This window comes from Pogoniulus pusillus, chromosome 1 (genome assembly GCF_015220805.1).
Source record: "Pogoniulus pusillus isolate bPogPus1 chromosome 1, bPogPus1.pri, whole genome shotgun sequence".
Taxonomy (NCBI): domain Eukaryota; kingdom Metazoa; phylum Chordata; class Aves; order Piciformes; family Lybiidae; genus Pogoniulus; species Pogoniulus pusillus.
The window spans coordinates 11,869,153-11,874,767 of record NC_087264.1 but is presented as its reverse complement, the minus strand read 5'-3'; the positions used below and the strand labels follow the sequence as shown (position 1 = coordinate 11,874,767).

At 46.9% G+C, this 5,615-nt stretch overlaps 1 long non-coding RNA gene across 1 annotated transcript; it reads left to right on the top strand.

The window, feature by feature from the left end:
- The first annotated feature begins 786 nt into the window (after positions 1 to 786).
- LOC135180519 (uncharacterized) lies at positions 787 to 1,980 on the top strand. The gene is made up of 3 exons (XR_010304476.1): positions 787 to 1,000; positions 1,441 to 1,562; positions 1,926 to 1,980. It is a non-coding gene; the product is annotated as an uncharacterized LOC135180519 (long non-coding RNA).
- Positions 1,981 to 5,615: the final 3,635 nt, after the last annotated feature.

The window sequence follows — 5,615 nt, the reverse complement described above, 5'->3', positions numbered from 1 at the left end:
GCTCAGAGCAGGTCACAGTAACAAACCATGGGGACTTTTTCAGGGAGTAGCTCAGAAATTAGAAGGTATACCTCAGGCTGCAAGCCTGGAGCTATTGAATGTCAGGCTTCCCATTCAGGCACGGGGGTTTCCCCAGCAGCACCGAAGCTCTGTGAAACAAGCTAGCAGTGAGATTACTGCGTGTCTGGGCTCTGATTTTAGGAGTCAAGAAACTCTATCAAGGAACTAGTGCATGTTTCAGGGCAGAATGTGCACTGTGCTGGACTGGGTGGATCTGGCTTGGAGTCTACTGGTACGAAGGGAGCAGTGGGAGATGCTTTTTCTAATGTTCAGTAGCTGTCTGTGAAGTCTGTAACAGGATGCATGACTCATGACTTAATGGACCTTCAGCTGTTTTTGTTAATGTTGCTGCCCCAAAGTGCCTGAGAAAAAATGTCTAGGAAAGGTCCCATGGTGGGTAGCCTGTGCACTGCTTCCTCTGTCTCTAGCAGAGCTGGAGGAAGACTGCTCCTCAGGGAAGGAAGTAGGGTCAGGGGCCATGTCCATCCTCTGTCTGACATGGTCCAGGGGCATCCTTTCCCCGAGGTGGGAGAAAGGCACATGTGCATTGGAAGAACTTCTGGGAATCCTTTGTCACTGGGGAAATCCTGCTGGTTCTGGTCAGCTAGGTGCCAGAGAGCATTGGTAACAAATCAGGCCTTCCCAGCCCATTCCTTAGGACAGGTGGGATGGAAGCATCTCATGTGCACTGTTTCAATCGGGACTGGTGGGGTTTTTTGGTTGTTGTTTGTTTCTTTTTCTGAAATACAGATCTCATTTTCCCCTGGTTGTTTCCTCCCCACCAGCAGCTCAAAGAGCCAACTGTGTGTTACATTAAGCCCATGCTTCAAGTTAGCAGTGTTTCAACAGCTTTCAGTTGCAGATCTGAGCATGCTGATGACTAAGAGCTTCCAAGAGCCCCTGCATACATGCTGTCTTCTTTCTCCCTTGGGAATCAGAGGTATGAACAAAGAAGGAAATCAAGTCAGTAACAGTGATGACAGAGTCCATCACAAACTGAATGAGTCAGCAGACATGCTGTTTTCAGTTAAATATTAGCTTTTATTTTACTTCAAATTCCATCCCAGATCTCAACTTCCATCTTATAATTTGGCCTAGAAAGATCTAGGAAAGAGAAGAAATTAAAAGACACTTTCAAATGCATTGTTTTTAATATTGCTGCTGATTTTTACATCAGATAATTTGAACCTCCTATTAGCTTTAACTGCTAGAATCAGAGCTGATGATGTCAAAACCAGGGTATTCAAGAACGGGTGCCTTTGAAACAATTAGTACAGAGGGAGATAACAAATATTAAAACCTCTGAAAAAAACACCTGTAACTCAAATGAAAATAGGCCACGTAAGTGCAATTCAGAATGATTTCTGTCTGGTCTCACAGGATACTGGGTGGGTGCAGATCCAGACCCGGGACTGGTGCAGCTCACTTGTCTCCAACTCCTTTTACACCATCAATACCCAGATACCCATAGAAAACACCTGGGCTGCTAAATCCCTCACCAGGTGGGTGGTTAAAGCTTTCATTTACATGTAAAAAAGCCTTCAACGACCTACAACTTCGCGTTTAGGTGACTGCTGTTAGCTACTCATGCTGGCTAGAGAGGGCACCTAAAGGGAGACTAGTTTTGGAATCTTGGAGAGGAGGTGCTGCCTTGGGGTTTACTCTTTGCTGGTACATTCAGTAGCAGTGTGGCAGTCCTGAGATTTGGGTTGGAGGGAAGTTTGGTTTGTTAAGCTTTCCACTTGGGGCTGAGCAGTGCCCATAGTAAGCCTTCCTCTGTCTTGGAAGATGAAGGTGGGCTCCTGCCTTCCTGGAGGGTGTAGGAGCTGGGCTAGGGGCTAAGGAGTCTTGTGTGTGTTTTGAAGGATGGAGAAAAGGAGCCTGTATGATGTTCAAGGCTTGGAGAGCTTTCACACCTCAATGACGGTGAGTTCAGTGTGGGTTGCCCCTTGCTATGGGAAAATCTGTCCATCTAAATTGTTCAGAGCTGGGACCCAAGGAGCAGATGTGTCCTGGAGGAGGAAATATGCAGCGTGAGGCTGGAGGAAGGCACATCTGCAGGCAGCTGGCCTGAGGGGACATCTCCCACAGCTCCTTCATGATCAATAGTCAGAGCTTCCACAGTGCTGGTGGTGCAACAGTTGCCATACCGGTTCTGTGTCTCCCTGGCCAAAATAATTATTCCTCTCAGATGTATCATCTTGCTGGTTTGAATGTGTCCCTTTTGGGCCGATTTGTGCCTGGGTCCAGCCCTTCTAACAGAGGCTGAACATTAACAGCTGAAGGCTTAACTGTAATATGCTTAGTGTAATAAGATTTATTATTTTAAATGCCTGATTAAGAGCCCCAGGGACTGGAATCCTCCCTCTCACAGGGGCACCAGCAAGCGCCCTGGCACCAGTGGGTGAAGTTTCCTCTCCTCCCCCAGCTGCTGGTGTGGTACACCTCGCTCCTGCTTTTGCGTGTACAAAAGCATTTTGTTCTGTTCCTGCCATCCGTCACTGCTGGTGCTGGTTGTATCAGGGTCTCCTCTGACGTGGGTTTCTGCCCTTTGAGCTGGATGCTGATCACCGAGTTGCTTCATCCTAGCTGGGAAACAGGCTGTGCATGAGGGCACTTGCAAAGCTGGCTCTGGGTCACAGACCTTTTCATTCCAGCAGCTGTGCTCACATGAAGAGCAGTGCTGCAAAGCATCTCTGCGTTGCAAAATTAGCCTTACGTGTTACAGTGCTGCATGCTGCATGTCCCAGGCAAGGGGAAACAGGCTCAGAGCAGAGCAGGAAAGAAAAAAATTCTACTTCTAGCAGCCTAGCCTTCAAGTTCTCAGATGAAGTACAAATTTCAGCTTGATGATAAAGCATATTCTGCTAAATATCTTCAACTACAAATTCAAACTGTACCAGAGAGACAGAGCAGAAATTTAGAAGAGAATTGAATCTGAATATTAAACCAGTGATTCCCAAATCTGAATCTGTCACCCTTCTTGCCTTGTGCCATTGAAGTTCTTCACAGAGAGAGTGATTTGCCATTGGCAAGGGCTGCCCAGGGAGAAAATGGAGTCACCATCACTGGAGGTGTTCAAGAAAAGACTGGATGGGGCCCTTAGTGCCATTGTCTAGTTGACTGGCTAGGGCTGGGTGCTAGGTTGGAGTGGATGATCTTGGAGGTCTCTTCCAACCTGGTTGATTCTATGATTCTATGAACATTGAACCAGTGATTCCCTGGAGGGAAGTTTTCTCAACTTGCCTGATTCTCCAAGGAGATGGTATTCCCAAGGAACTAATTTTGGAACTAATGATCAGATTAAATAAAGCTCTGTCAATGGTTTAGAAGACCCAACTTGGTGCTGGTTGAAGGTGTATGGAATTTGTCATTGGTACTAATGAAAATTTTGTTTGAAACCTTTTCAGTGAACATGGATTATTTTCATTGAATTTGTAATTAAACCCACTTTCCCTCTCAATCTGTGAGGCTGGTTAAAGATGGTTATACCCTCTACAGCCTATATCAAAAGGAACATTCCACCTTTCTATAACATTTTCCTTTTATTTGAAGACCTTTTACAGAAGCCAGTGGAAGTGAGAGATAGAGACACTGACAAATGCCTTGGAAACACAGGCAGCTACTTCTAGGAAAGATGATGGCTAAGGGGTAGCACAGAGGCAACTGTTTAATTCCAGATTTAGATTCAGTGTTCCAAATTGCATATATTCCCAGAATTCCTTATCTGTCTGTTCAGGTTTCCTGTGCTTCAGGACATTTGAAGGTAAATGCTGTCACCATTTGGTACTAGCAGAATGGCTGAGCAGATTTATTTATTCCTTATTATTGGCATGTGTTGGGAAATATACTATTTTTTTCAACATGGTCTGCCCTGGACAGTAGAGGAGCATGCAGAACACAGCAGCTTTGAGCGGGTGAGGGAATCAAGGAGAGTGGGCTGGGGGTGCAGAGGGGTTGCTGCTGGGGAGAGATTCATTCTGTTCCTCCCATAGACGGACTTTCCTGAGGGAGGAGAAGGGTCTCTGCCTCCTCCCTCACTCAGCAGATGATGTGTTGAAGTGACAGACTCGTCATATGTGCAGCTGTCCTCAGAGGAGTTTGGTACCTGTCAAGGAGCAATAGTGAATGAGGTACCAGAGAGTCAAATGCTTCTGCTTCTTCAGTTCTTAACAATGGGGTGTGATGCTATTCCCAAAAAAGGGCAAAGTTGTCCTAGGCTAGCCAGAGAATTTGCATTCACGTTCCAAAACAGCAAGAAAGCTGTCAGAATTGGGGAGATGCTGAAATAAGCCATTCATTGCTTGGTGGGTGTTTGTTGGCTGGTGGCTGGGAGGACTTGGGTGGATGTGTGAGAGCTGGATAGGAGTAAAATTGGAAAAAGAGTGGGACAGATTAGAAGCTGCCTAGTGGGCTTGTGCCTGAGGGGCACGTGATGTGTTGTAGAGTCTGGTAGTACACCCTCCCCAAAGGCTGCAGGATCAGATGTATTTTGCTGCCTGGCAGAAGACAGTGCTAAGAAAGCTATGAGAACTTCAGTCCAGTGGCCTGCACAATGTCTGCTCTGCTTTGAAATACAACTATGGATTAGCTCAGTAAGACATACTACAGATGGCTTATATTTCTGCACCTATGTGTTGCCTGAGAAAAGCTCATTTAGCCTTGTGAACCAGGTGAGTGTGCACAGATACACAGGAGAAATTATGGAAGTGCTGATTGTTGGCAGAGCAACATGAGCAAAAATATCAGGGGGGAAAAAAGAGCACTGTTTGTCTCCACAGCTCTTCACTCAGCAGGCTCAGTCAGGAAATTATTCATGGGTTCAAGTTAGGAGGAAGGAGAACCTCCTGTACACTGAAGTCCTTTTTCTTTCCATTTCTGCCCCATCTTGGATGGTTTTTGTGCTGTTCTGGGCATGTTGTGCAAGAGCTTGGTGAATTTCTGGTGGCAGGAGGTGCTCCTGCAGTGCCTCCACACATGAGCCATGGTTGCAATTAACAGGAGAAAACAACCCCCAAAAATAGCTGTTCACACCAATGTGCCCAATCCAGTCTGAGTTGGTGGCATAGGGACACACAAACTCCTGCATGGAGATGTGTTAGCTAACTGGGAGGGCGTGAGCCTTCCTGGTTGAAGTGGGTTAAGAGAAGAGAAAGACTTCTGCTGCCCTCTGTATGTGCGTCCCTGCATCCTAGCACTAGGAAGAGCACAGAGGATGTTCTTGCACGGAGATAAGTGCCTGAGAGCAACGCCAGCCCGCCCTGGGAGGCTCCAGTCAGCATCTGAACCCAGATGAGCTTCCTTTCAGCAGTTTTTCACACTGGATGACTCTGCAGTGCAGTCACGAGTTGGCAGCCATCCAGCCCCCAAAACCACAGAGCAAGAGAAACTTTAAAACAGAAGTTGTGGAAAGGCACCCAGGGGTATACCTGCAAAAGGTCCCAGGTACACTGCTTGGGACCATCTCTCTGAGGCTAAGTAGGACAATGCCCTACCCCAGTGCCTGGTGGCATCCTGGAGTAGGAGAAACCTGCAGAGGAGGACGGGGTCTGTGC